Genomic DNA, 14,244 nt, shown 5'->3' with positions numbered 1-14,244 from the left:
TTTGGGGGCTGTATCCCCAAAAAAGCGCCCCCTGCAGCCACGGAAATGGAAAAGGGGGGAAATAAATGGGGTGGAGCCCATATCTCGAGACCCCCTGACCCAATGTTTACAAAACTTGGGGGGGTCTCTTAAGAAGGCTCATCTGAAGCTCTGTTGAAAGTTTGGGGTCTGTATCCCCAAAAATGCGCCCCCTGCAGCCATGGAAAGAAAAAGGGGGAGCCCATATCTCGGGACCCCCTGACCCAATGTTTACAAAACTTGGGTGGTCTCTTAAGAAGGCTTGTCTGAATCTCTGCTGAAAGTTTTGTCTCTGTACCCCAAAAAATACGCTCCCTGCAGCCACAGAAAGGAGCGAATGTGCACAAGCACCCCCCCACACACACACATGAAGATTTCCCTCTCTCTCTCTCTCTCTCTCCCCGGCCGGGCCGCACATCAGCTGATTCCTCCAGTACTCAGTCCTGACTGATTGGCCAGAAGAAGACCCAGCTTGGCCACCGATTGGCCGGGGGAGGAGAATGCTGCTTACTGACGGTTATGCTGCTTACTGACGGCCGAATTTGCCGGATTTATTCGTGAACTCCCGAACTCACTGAATTCGGCCCCCCTGGTTGCCTGCCATTTTTGAGTTCGGTTCGTCCCGAACTAAAAACCACCGAATCAGGGGAAATTCGGCTGTTTTTCAGTTCGAGCCGAACCAAATCAACAGCCCTAGTTGTAAATATTAAGTGGAGGAGGGGAGAATTATTTGGAAAGCCCCATTGGGTCCCTGATCAGGAAGACAAGCAGAATATCATTTTTTAAAAAAAGTAAAAACTTTCAAGAGAAAGCTACTATATTCCTTTTCCAAAGAGTTGAAGAGTGATTAGCCACGTATGAACTTTGAATGATGCAAACTTCAGAATGAAAGTGAAAAGAAATTTTCTTTGAAATTTCTCATTGAGTCTTTGAAAGGTATACGTTAGAGGTGATATTGATGCACACCTTGAGGTACACACACACACACACACATACCCTCCGTGCCTCTATAGGTTTCCAGACTAAAAATATCAAAACCCACTTGGCATTCCATTTGAGACTACTTCTAGTACGTTCTCATTCCCTTTGCTGTTCAAGACTATAAATCTGAAGTCCCAGCTTCTGCAGTCTTTAGCCCCTTCCCTCCTTCCCCACATGCTTTGCCTTCCCCTCCTCTTTAAAAAAAAAACACCTTGTTTGTCCTGGCACCATATGTTTTTCCTCTAACAGCTGACACTGGGAGAGCAAGCAAAGTATTGTGTGTGGGGAGGGAGGAGAACCAAGGGACTAAAAGGTGCAATTGAAGACTGCTAAAAGCTGGGAGTGCCTGCATTGGCGGTGGCAGTGATGGATCAGTAAGTGTTGGCATAGCAATGGGGCAAGACAGTGCTAAATTTCTATCAAGCACCCTCCCCCCCCTTTCTGGGTGATGAAAGGCTAAACTGGCAGAGAGAGAATTCTATACAAATGTAGCTTCACTGGGTGGCTTGTGTGAGGATTGGTCCATAACTCCATATAGTACAAGTTGCAAGTGTGGCAGCGATTGGGTTGTGATATTCCTAACACTCTCCACCACCATTTTTCTTAAGTATAAATTAATTGTCTTTTGCCTTGCAAGAACTTAATACCAGTAGGTTGGCATGCCTCCAGAACACGTTTCTGTCACCTTGTGGTGACATCTCTCTGCCTTTGCAGAAGATGGAGTGTCATTATATGTCTTGGATAAGCAACTTCCTAGAAACATCTAGTGGGGATGAGTTGAAGAAGGTGACATAACTATTCCAATCAGTTTCAGACTCTATCATTTTCTCTGACTTATTGAATCCAAACTATACATGACATATAGTCCCTTTGGGTTTCTTTAAAGAAATATTTAAAATTTTTAAAATCAGATTGACCTAAAAAGTCATTCATTTTAATCCACCCTGCTTGTTTGTATATGTAAATACACCTAATATTATATAAAGAATGGGGTTTTTTTTTTGGAGAAATGTTACTCTGTACTGTTTTTATAACCACAAAATAGCTCTCAGTTGCATAATTTTACATTTTTATATCTGCTAAACTACAAGTATAAATAATACCACTGCTGTTCTTTTGCATTCACCTTAAGCTACCAGCAACTTTCATTAGTTTCATTGCTTTCAAGATTAAGTAACTTTACGTAATGTTTTAAAAAATAAATAATGTTATTTTCCAATTATAACTTCAAATTGCCTTGCTTGAAGCAACTGTGGAGTCCATTTAAGTTATCATTAAACTATTAAAATCAAAGTTTCCTGTGGTTCTTTTGCTGCCAAACATACATATTTTGTTGACATAACTCCTTGGGGAAAATACACACCTACTTGATTCATTAGTGGTATGTTTTCCAGGCAGTACCCCTCCTATACTCGTTGTCCTGGAGAATTTAAAAAAAAAACAGATTGAAGAGGGGATATTTCAGCCGCAGTGGCTGCAGTAAGAAGAGTTACACATCCCAACAGTTGCTCTTCCATCAGGGTTGCCAGGTCCCTCTTTGCCACCAGCAGGAGGTTTTTGTGGCGGAGCCTGAGGAGGGTGGAGTTTAGGGAGGGGAGGGACTTCAATGCCATAGAGTCCAATGGCCAAAGTGGCCATTTTCTCCAGGTGAACTGATCTCTATCGGCTGAAGATCAGTGGTAATAGCAGGAGATCCCCAGCTAGTAACTGGAAGTTGGCAACCCTGTCTTCCATTCATCGGTGCAAGTCATACCCTGAAGAAGCTGCTATTGCTTTTTAAAAAACCAGGATGAGGGTCAGCACAACAGCATGCTGCATCTGTTTTGAGCCTCATGTGCTTGTGGTAGCTGAACTTCATTGGATTAACATTATGCTTGCCATTGACATTTATGACTATGATTGGATATGGGGCTTGCAGCCAAATGCAGCCTAATGCAGGGAGCACAGTCCAGCTTACTAACGGGTTTATTTCTTTGAAGCTCTGTGCATTTGCCATGGAATACCTGAGAAGCCATCCTACCAATCTGTCTTTGTAGGCTAGTTCCAAGCTGTTTCTCATCGCTCTGGAATAAGGAAAACTATGCAGGAGTGAAAATAGTGAAGATCCTGCTAGCTGGCTAGCAACAGTTGAGGAAGAGCGGGCTGTGTTTGTTTCTCCTTTCCAAAGGCCTTGGTGTGGCCAGGGCCATGAGCCTAGAGTCTCTTGATTTGAGTATTGTAAGCCACTTTAGGTCCCTATTGGGAAGAAAATGTAAATGGAATATAAATGGAACAAATAGATCAGGTGCCTAAGCAGAAAAAACGTTGTTCTTAGAATAAAAGTTTAAGGGAATTGCCTAAACTCTATCAGAGCATTAAAGTGTCATTAAGTTCTGTTATATTTGGATTTAATATTAAAGGCTTAAACCCAGACTACCAAAGATGCAACCATATATAGAGCATAAGACTGCTGTTTGTTCCACATGTTGTTTCATTGTGTAGCCTTCCTCTAATTGTGTGTTCTTTTTATCATGTTCTCAAGGACTTAACAAAGAATGAGAGACAATTACAGAATACGATTACAGAATGTGTGTGTGTGTTTGTGTGTGTGGACACACACACATGTATGTATGTATGTATGTATGTATGTATGTATGTATGTATATCAATAAAATCAATAAATTAAGCACTAGGGCTTTTTCGGCCTTGGCTCCGGCCTGGAGGAATGCTCTGCCTAGGAACATCAGGGCCCTGCGGGATCTGAAAGTCTCCCGCAGGGCCTGCAAGACAGAGCTTTTCCACCAGGCCTACAGTTGAGGACAGCCGCTTATATCAGCTTATACTATCTATACCAGGGGTGTCGAACTAATTTGTTAGGAGACATGACATAATGTCACTTGGTCTGGCCAGACCATGTGTAAATAAATAAATAAATAAATAAATAAATAAATAAAAGCCATAAAATGTAATGCCAGATATTGGAGATACAAACTTTATAAAAGACACAGGCAAAGTCAATTAATGTGATTGTTTTTTACTTAAAAAAGTAATTATTGTTTTTTACTTAACAGAGGCATCTCTCCAGTTGCAGTTAGCATCAATGGCCAAAGGGTCCTGGGGTCTGTAAAGCTTGATCTTGTAGTGCTGGTGTCTTGGAGTCAGAGGATATGTCGAGGATGCTTTCCCATGCTTTTGGTTTCATGTGGGACAAATGATCTTAATGGGGGCACGCCCAAACTCACTGTTCAGTGCTTACCTGTATTCTGTCTTCATTTCCCTGATTATAATAATAAGTCAAACTTAAGCATTCATTGCTAATAAAAAAGTTAGAATACTTTGGAACACTGAGAGTGATGGCCACTTGAACTTTGTATCAAAATCATCTCTTTATATGCTAAGGAGTTTCAGTACCCTTCAGTTACCTTGCAATCATAAGTGGCTCTGCACCTACAAAACATTCGGTACACATGAAGGTTTAGAGATGTTGCTTCTGGGAATATAAACTGTTGACTTTTCTGCAGATAACATCTCACCTTTTGTACAATGTCTACAATGTGTGTAATACTATGGGTAATTACTAGTGACTCCTCTCTTCTGACGTAACTGATTATGTGCGTTTTGATTGTCACACTGTGCTGCAATTTGAGAGATCTGAAGCTACCACTAGACGCACATTTTGTACTACAAAAGTAAAGCTAACACACAATGCGGAATTGCTTTCAAGGGAGTAAGTCATGCCCTTTCATTCCCATGCTTCCAAACATTTGCAACTGATTGCAGCAGGTTTGTGGCTGGCTCTGGTATTCAGTGGAAGAAAAAAGCAAGTCTATACAGTATCATAACTAGTTTGTTAACTATTGATGCACATGTTCTGTAACTGAGCCTTGGTATTAGAAACAGCTTTTGTGGGGTATAACTATGGTGAACATTGGCTCAGGTCCAGCCATTGCATCATCAGGCTATACAAGGCCTTCAGTTGCTCTTTCTCATCTCTTCCAACCCAGGATAAGGTGGAGTTCAAATGCATGAGGAAGTGGTTTTATGAATTCTGAGGCCATAGGCAAAAGTCAAGGCTCCTACACCCCTTAATTCCCACCCAACCCTCTCTAAACAAGAATAAAGTATCCAATGTCACCATTCGTGTTCCTGCATTTTGACTGTATTTTCTACCTTTATTTACTATCATACCTACTGTGCCCGGGCTGTCCCACATGTAAGACCATTCATTGTTATGGCTATATAAAATATGGACAATTAAAGACACATTGATTCATATCTCCCAAACACATGTCAAATCAATTGTAATTCAAAGGATATTAATTTCTTTCACCAGCTCAATTAAAAAATTCAACAAGTCCTCCTTTCACAGGTCACATCAAAGGAAAGATTGGGTCAGGGAATAATTTAGGACCTGCTTATTCTATAATACTGGGGAATCCATTGAGAGTAAATTTAAGCGACCCTATGAAAACTGTTCTTAGCCTTCCACAGGAAACAGCAGAATACAATACATAAAAAACATAAATGTTTTTTAAAAGAGGGGAGATTTAATCTGCTGTGACCATGCTGTCTGTTGCTGAGGCTCTCCTCTCCATTTTGTTAATATGGCATATGTCTGAAAGTAATGAACATATACACATGTCGGGGGGGGATTAGCGTTGTTACCCTCAGGGTAAGTGAGGAATGGCCACCACTTGGGATGGCCCTGAACCTTAATGTGGTAGTATCAGCTGACTGTAGGGAGGTGGGGTAGCCATGTAAGGGGGTGGGTGGAGGGCAAGGCTGGAGGCCAGCCCAGCCCAGGTCAAGCCCAATTAGCAACAGTTCCTGCCTATCAACCCTAGGTGGTGGGGCCAAACTCAGGGAGGAGGAGACAGAGAGAGAAAGGGGTATGCATACACCAGGGAGTCTCCCTCATAAGGACCAGGGACTCAGGCCTAGGAGACACATACCCTGGCTCTCCTGCTAGATAACTATCTGCAAGGGAAGGCAGTGGGAAGAGAAGACCTAGAGTGCTGTTAACCCCTTCCCCTCTCAAGTCTGAGGCCTGTTGAGCCCTCACAAGGAGGCTGTGGAGGGTATGTCAGCTCCACCCAAACCCAACAACATGGCAGATGCTTGCAAAACAGAGGCTGAGTGTTAGGTCTATATAACTTCCTTTCATAAGTGGGCACCTGTATGGAAAGACCCATTTGATTGGTGTCTAACTGTTAAGTACAGATAGAAAAAAAAGGAAATTCGGGTGTGCAATTCTGGCCTCTTTGTTGGACAGGCAGACAACAGTTCTTTTATCCCAAAAGAAAACAATAAGAATAATCACTTTACTAGCTGGAATGCAGGGTGTCATACTGTAGCAGGGACCCATGATGACTGAATGATCACATGAAGGCAGAATTTTTGGTTAATGGTTTCCGAGTACCCTGGCCTGAATACACAAATTCTGACTAGTGCTATTGTACTATGATAATAATGATTGCCACAATTATTGTGAAAATTATATGTACTCATATCCAACTACATTTATGACATCTGTCTAGGCCAATAAAATCAGATGAGTGACCTTCAGAACTAAATATCAAATTGCATAAATATCATATTGCATAAATCATAAATGCCGTTGCTTGGATAAAACTTCAGTAATCTGTTACATTATATGCCATGAATAAGGGTCATAAACATTTGCATGAACTTTGTCTCTAACAAATTACCTTTTAGATAATGAAATACCATTGTCATGAATGCAAAAAACACATAGGTTGTTAAACCCAAATTCTTAATGTGCAACCACAAAATATAAGGAAGATTACTAGCTGTGCAATGACATTCTCAGCCATTTGTATTTTGGACAAATATTAACATGAGAGAGTACTAATGTTCTTCTGTCTTCTTTTCTTTTTATAATCTTTTCCTAAAGAATGTGGTGTTGGGATTTTTATGCCTTGTACGATCTGTGAATTATATTGCTGTGCTGTATTGCTTTGACCTTTTCTACATGGTTTAATATGAGATGCCGTTCTAGCACTCTGGCTCTTAACTGCTTTATTATCCTTCAGGGAATATGTACCTTAAAAGGCAGCCTTTCAAACCAGTAACTCTCATTTTTGCTTGCATTGGGTCAGCCTTTACAATGGTACATTTTTTTGTCTGAGTTTCATATTTGTTAATTGATATTTAAAAGCATAAGCTTCTTATCAGGAAACAAGTTATTAAAGCATACTTGGAAGGAACCATTTGTATAGAATGTAGCACGTGAGGTAAGATAAAATAACACTAATATGATGTCTCATATGACACAGTGTTCATTTGTCTATGACAAAGGTGATAACGAAGTGGGAAGTGAAATAAAATTTCAATCATTCTCCATTTGGGTCTTGAGATAAGCCATTTTAAGGGTTTCTTCGTCATCCTTAATAATGGGAAAGTGTCAGATGAATGGGATGTATTAAGTATTATGCTTGTGACAGATATATAACCTGTTTTACAATATCATTGATAGTGAATTGAGAATTCAGGGTTTCTGCACTTAACAAAGTGATGTCTGATTTATTATTTGATTATTATTATTATTTTGCTGAAGCGAGCTGAAAAAATCCAACATCAGACCACCTTTTCAATGTAAATTGCTACTGTATTCTGGAATAATAGTTTTCAAAATTATTTTCCTAATATCTATGGGATTCATCAAAAAGCTTTTATTTTCTGGGTCCTTCAGTACGTATTCACATGAGGTATTCACAGATTTCAAGGATGGCCAACATGACAGTTGCCTTAACCAACAAAATGGAATATGGATTCAGTTCACATAAGCAAGATGGCAGTACAAATGGTAGGGGATGATCTATGCTCATTTCACAGAAATGTAGACTGTGTTTAATTATCACCAGCCAGTGAATATTTTTCTTCGTCTATTCTTTCAGAGAAATTTGTTTGATTCTAACTGTCTGCATGGGAGCTTTCCTCTTGTTACTAAAACATCCTGTACTCCTGAAAAGCTGCAATGAAGGGTGGGAGCAAGAAGGGCTACAGATGAAGGGAAGGGAAAATTGGATTAACACCAAGATGACTATCCATAGCTGGCATCAGTGGTTGGTGAGGTGTGGCAGATGCAGAAGCCAGGGGCTCAGCTGTTGTGAAATTATTGTGTTTATTTTACAAAACAAAAGTCCAGTGGCACCTTGAAGACTGCCATTTGCCACTGCAAATTTCTCCCCGGTTGCAGTAAAGGGTAGAAATTCAGATTTCAGGGGCCATAAAAGCAAGAGACAGTAAAACAAACTCCATAACAACAATTCACAACAACAACCCCCCTCCAAGATTTCCTAGTATGAGTTTCCTTCACATATCTATAAGGATGCAAGGCTTTGCTCCTGGGCCAAAGCTCAAGGTATAAAAGGTATAACTGGAGAAAGCAATGTAAAGATTAATGAATGACGTGTTTACAATGAAAATAGACAACTTTATAATAAAGAGTCGTGGAAATTATTTCTCAGTTGTGTCTTATTAATCAAAGTTATGAATCAGAATGGGAGTGATGAGGGAATAAAAGGCTCTTTATGCTAAGTGTCTTGGATTGTTTCTATGGAATTTTAAACGTATGGCATCTGACAAACAGTGGGACCTATCCAGCTTAGGAAACATGAGCTCTTTTCCCACCTTAACTGCATAGTGATTGTACTAAACCACTTTTCCTCAGAAAGCCAAGCCCATAAACAATGGCCGGTAACACACAATTTATCCTGACAAGGGTGGTTTTAACTTAGGACCCAGCTGTTTATCCATAGGTAGGTAGTTCCTCTATGAAACAAGTACAGCATAACTAATGGCAGCAACAGGTGGAATGGTCCCTCTACTACTCTAGCAACACTGTGACATCAAAGCTTGTGATATACTAATTATTTGAAATGACTTGACAGAACTAAAACAGTCTGTATCAAAATACAAAATAAATATTAGTTATAGCTCAATCCTGAGCCTCGAGGCCAAACGGACTTAGGAGGTGGCGACGGGCTTGCATCGGCATCTTCGCCTCTTGCGCCGTGCAAACTGGCACGGACGCTGGTGTAGTTCCACTTGCATCGGCCCCCTAGGACTGCTGAGGCAGCGTGGCCCTAGGATGCTGGTGTGGCCTCCCGCTGGTATCCTGGGAGGCATTCCTGGAGCATTCTGGAGGCATAGCCGCCAGTAGGCAGCTTCATAACCCCTTCCAAGCCACGAACGACTCCCTCCACCACAGCTGTGCTGCGCCAGCATCCATGGGCACTATGTTGGGAAGCTCTGAGCTAAACTGACCAATAGTTGGATTCAGACTTTGTGCTTTCTAAGATTATAAACTTGTATCTAGCTATGCTACTTGAGATCGCAGGTGGCTGTTTATATGGTTGAATGCTCACTGGTAGAAAAATATTCTTTGCACAGAGAGTAGAAGTCAGGGAGGTTGCACTCAAACTTGTCTCCCCAATGGCTGGTTTTCTATGTGAAGATTGTTTTTATAAAATTTGGAGACACATTCAACTATTTACCTTCATTCTGAAGTGCCACAACACAGACTCAATCAACCATTTCAACAAGAACCGACATCTGTACAAGGCTGTATCTTGCTGACCCAGGGCTAAATAGGAGGGAAGGCCGACGCGCTTAAGTATAAGTGAAGACATTAAAGATCAATTTAATGCAACATAATTTTATTAAACAACAACATACATCAATTCAATATAAAGGATAGATAATTGGAAGGTAATAGGCCTCAGCTTGGAATTGGCAACAGCTGTAACCCCCTGTGGCGCAGCATGAAACAATGTGTCAGGTACCATGGCCGACCCCAATGCAGCCAGGTGTGCCAACCAGCCCACAACGGTCCCGCTGTGGGCAACCATTGCGGGGTCTAAGAAGACACCAGGACAATCGCCACTGGGTGTTTTCGCCCGCTGCTTGTCTGAGTTAGAAAAGTGACCCCTCCGGTTCGCTTTTCCCTCCAACTGACACATCTCCATGCCTATCCGACCAAGTTGTGACTGAAGCTAGGGAGGGCGGGTGGGTCAACAGAAAAGATGGAGTGAGCTGGGGTCGGGCCACCCTCCCCGTTATATACTAACGGGGAAGGGGCAGCCTCGGGCAGCAAACTCCGCTGCGGGCAGCAAACCCGGCTCCCGTTTTAAGGCGGGAACTGAGTTAGAAAAGCAACCCCTCCAGTTCGCTTTTCCCTCCAACTGACACATCTCCATGCCTATCCACCAAAAAGCTGCTCTGGGCCCTAAACTCACAGGCCAGCGCAGCTTCCGCCACTTCTCACAGCGAAGCCAATTCATCAGCCGCCCTGAATGTTCTGTAGCCAAAGGTCCATGCCCAAACTGGTGAGGTGCACACCATCCCAACGGTATAAAGCTGACATGCCGAAGGAAATGTCCCACTGACGTATTACCGTTCCGCCCAATCTGACCACCGCTCTGCCAATCACATTGATGACCTTCCTCCTAGCCACATCTATGTGCTTGATGTTGCAGGCACCTCTCCAGGACCTCCTTTCGATCCAATCCGACCAGAAAATCACCATGCCCAGGCATGCTGTCGCCAAAGCTGCCAAATCCTTGCAAGCCTCCTTTTCCAGGTCTTTGCCTCACGAGCTGCATAGGTCATTCACCCCCAATTGAAGAACCAAGGCTAGAGGAGCACCGTACTCCTTTATCCATTGTAACATCACCCGCATTAACAAATGCCATCTCATGCCACATTGGCCCAGCCAAAAAATCCACACCTCACATTCCAGGCCCAAATGTCGACCCCAACCAGCCACCGAGGCATAATGTCCATTCCAAAAGATGATACTGTGGACCACGATCCACACCGTTCGACAACAGCCTGAAACTCAAAGCACAATTAAAAGAAAGCCTGGTCAGGCCGTACGTAATTCTTGTACGCCGATGACCACCAGCGACCTATGGCCCGTATCCGTTCTGTTGCCAAACCAGCCCCAGCTGCTGATGTGGCCGCCCCAATGCGGAATGAATGTCCCCCATATTCTGATGCAGGAAAACACATCCTGCTTAAAGTGAGTCGGAACACCCTGACAAATTGATATCTCGTCAATGGCGTTCCGTCAGGATGGATAAACAAATACCCATCGCCTTTCGGGTGTACAATTAAAAATTGGTGCAAAGCCCAGTGTGGGCAAGGCCCAGCCTTTCCTGTGGCATGTAGTTGAACCGAAGCCCCTTTTCCACCCTGGTCCATTTTGGACCTTCTTATCACCAGGGTTAATTTCTTAGATGAAATGCGTGCATCCCCCAGCCTAAGTGCCCGTCCAGACCCATCATGACGGGACTAGGCCACTATCTCTTCGACCCTGAGAGCCCCAAAGAAGGCGATGGAAAATGCTGCCTCGAAAAGAACCACCTCGTAAGGTGACCTGCATGTCCTGTGGAGCCAAGAGTTAATTCCGGCCAGCATAGCTATGGTAACAGGTTTCCTGTCATCTCTAGCGGCTGGTGCTATTCATTGCCAGCCCTTCACGGCTCACCTCACTCGGAATGACCCATATGGGTCAGGAAAACCTTGAGCTTTGGAAAAGAATGATATGGCTGCCATGTGAACTCCGATGGTCCTGGCAGTGTACCTGGAGTCTTTTAGTTGAGCTAAATATTGAAGTGCCTTTGATTCTTTGATTGACCATGAGCGGGGACCCCCTGCACGTTGCAGAAACCTTGAAATTGTGCAGCGGCTCTGTCATATGCTCTGACCGTGGCAGGGGCAATTGAGTTTCGAATGCCGTTCATAATAATGTTTTCCCAAGAGCCCACAACTCTTCCGGGCAGGGTCGCTGAAGCCGATCCACCTCTGGAGCCAAACGACGGAATTTTTCCAGCTTTAAACGAGACAATGCATCGGGTAGGCATTTGTGATATTATGGGACAAACATGTTAAAGCCAGGTGTCGCACTAATCGCATAACTCTTTCAGAACTTGATGTTTGCCTGTTTACAACTCTCACCACTGCCTGATTGTCGCACCAGAAACGGACCCTTTTGTTCATGAAAAGCCTGGCCCAAATTGATACAGCCATGACCAGTGGGAATAGCTCCAGGAAGGTCAGATCTCGGCAGATGTTGGCCCCCAACCATTTGTCGGGCCAACGTTGGGCGCACCACTCGCCGTTTAAATAAACACCAAAACTTATGCTTCCGGCTACGTCCGAATGGACTTGCACGTCCTGGCCAGTCTCAAAGCAGCTCTGCCAGAGGGAAATACCATTGTGTTTCTCCAGAAACTGTACCCAAATTTTTAAGTCCTCCTTTATGCCACTGGACACTCTGATGTGATGGTGTGGAGCGTTGACCCCCCGGGTGGCCCTGTTTAAATGGGCACAGAATGCCCTGCCCGGAGCAATCACTCTGCAGGTGAAATTTAAATGGCCAATAATGGATTGCATCTCCCTTAAGGTGCATTTTTCTTATTGCCCACCAAAGTGAGCAAGGCACGCAGTGCCAGAAGTTTTTCTTCCGGTAACCTGGACGTGCCTGCAATTGTGTCCAGTTCAATACCTAAAAATGTCAAAATTGGGGTGGGACCCTCCGTTTTCTAGGAGGCCAGTGGCACGCCTAGCTCATCAGCCATCTCTTTGAAGGAGGTTAGTAGATTGGCACATATTAAGCTGTCCCGCGGCCCTACAAACAGAAAGTCATCCAGGTAATGGGTGACCGTTGAGACCCCTGTTCAGTGACGGATAGCCCATTCTAGAAAAGTGCTGAATGCTTTGAACACAGAGCATGACACCGAGCACCCCATTGGCATTGCTTTGTCTACATATGAGGACCCTTGAAACTGAAAACCCAATAAACAGAAATCATCCGGGTGCACCGGGAGTAATCTGAAGGCAGACTGTATATCACATTTTGCCAGCTGGGCTCCGTGGCCACTGGCGCGAACTAAACTTAAAGTGTGGTCAAAGGAAGCGTACCTCACAGAAGTGAGCTCAGCCGGAATCCCATCATTGACGGAAGCCCCTTTTGGATAGGACTGGTGATGTATTAACCTGTATTCTCCTGGTGCCTTCTTCGGCACCATTCCCAACGGGGAAATCCTAAAATTGGGAAGAGGTGGTGAAGAGAAGGGACCAGCTATTCTGCCTAACTCTCCTTTGTGATTTTCTTGGCCACCACATCAGACATTTCTATGGCAGATTTTAAGTTGCCTGCCTCCATGGGGACTTGGGCATTAAAAAGGGGGATATGAAAACCGGCCGTGAAGCCATTCAATAAATATTGCGCTGCGGCCTTGTTAGGATAGATGATCAGTAGTGGTCTTAAGGCGTCATGTTTAATAGGTGTGCAGGCCAGGCCCCTTAATGCCTCCACTTCATTTGTTGGATGCGGAAGTGTTGGTGGAAGGACCGCCCTTTTTTTGTTATTGGTAGGGCCTGACCTGCCCCCTCGAAAGGGGGCTGGTTTGAATTGCCTCGCGGGCATGAAGAGCGGGGATTTGGACTGGAACAGTTCTTGCAGCAATGTTCAAACCTGCATGCCTTACGTTGGCATTTTCCTAGGCCATAGTCCCAACATATACAACGATTACTGTCATGCCAGGGTCTATATGCCCAGGTTCCTTTATTGCTCTCAGTCCTCCCTTTTATATGAGGCCCAACTTTAATGAGCCACAACTTATCGTTGATGAGGTCCCAGCGGGTTCTCTCATTCTGCGAGGCCGGTTTCCTAAAGAACTCATCATAATCGATGGCGGCTGAGTCACCGGCCAAGGCTCTGACTCGTAAAACGTTGCCCAGATGGTTGAGAAGATGCCAGCCTTGCTCAGGATAGGCCGAGGCCACCACCCCTGCAAATATGTTATAGCCAGCTAAGCACCTGTCGAAAGACCTGTCTGTTGCCCCGTGCTTCTCGTTCTTCTTGTCCCTAGATGAAGGCCTAGATCTATGGCCTTCCTCAACCTCCGGTTTGCTAAGATACAAAACATCAACATAGTACCCGTTGAGAATATCTTCCCTTAGCCTTCTGGGAAGGTGGATCCCTGGGGGATCTTCCTCATCCTGAAATGTGGGAGGAAGAAAGAAACCCTTGTCTAACTGAGCTCCCACACATCTCTGGCCTCAAATACCCCATGCCTTTTTGCCTGGGGGCGCCTGCGCCTAAGGGCTTAAGCTGGTAAGCCTGGCACAGAAGCCGCTGCCAGCCAGTAGTCCTCCCCATCGCCCTGAGAAGAATCACTGGAAAAAGATGTCTCACCATCTGGCGTAGAAGAATCAGAATCAGAATCACCTGCC

At 44.1% G+C, this 14,244-nt stretch overlaps 1 protein-coding gene across 1 annotated transcript in view; it reads left to right on the top strand.

The window, feature by feature from the left end:
* The window catches only part of DPP10 (dipeptidyl peptidase like 10), a 749,561-nt gene that overhangs the window by 207,996 nt on the left and 527,321 nt on the right, over positions 1-14,244 (top strand). The gene's annotated exons all lie outside the window — the stretch shown is intronic.

This window comes from Euleptes europaea, chromosome 15 (assembly GCF_029931775.1).
Source record: "Euleptes europaea isolate rEulEur1 chromosome 15, rEulEur1.hap1, whole genome shotgun sequence".
Taxonomy (NCBI): domain Eukaryota; kingdom Metazoa; phylum Chordata; class Lepidosauria; order Squamata; family Sphaerodactylidae; genus Euleptes; species Euleptes europaea.
This window is presented reverse-complemented; position numbering and strand designations above follow the sequence as displayed.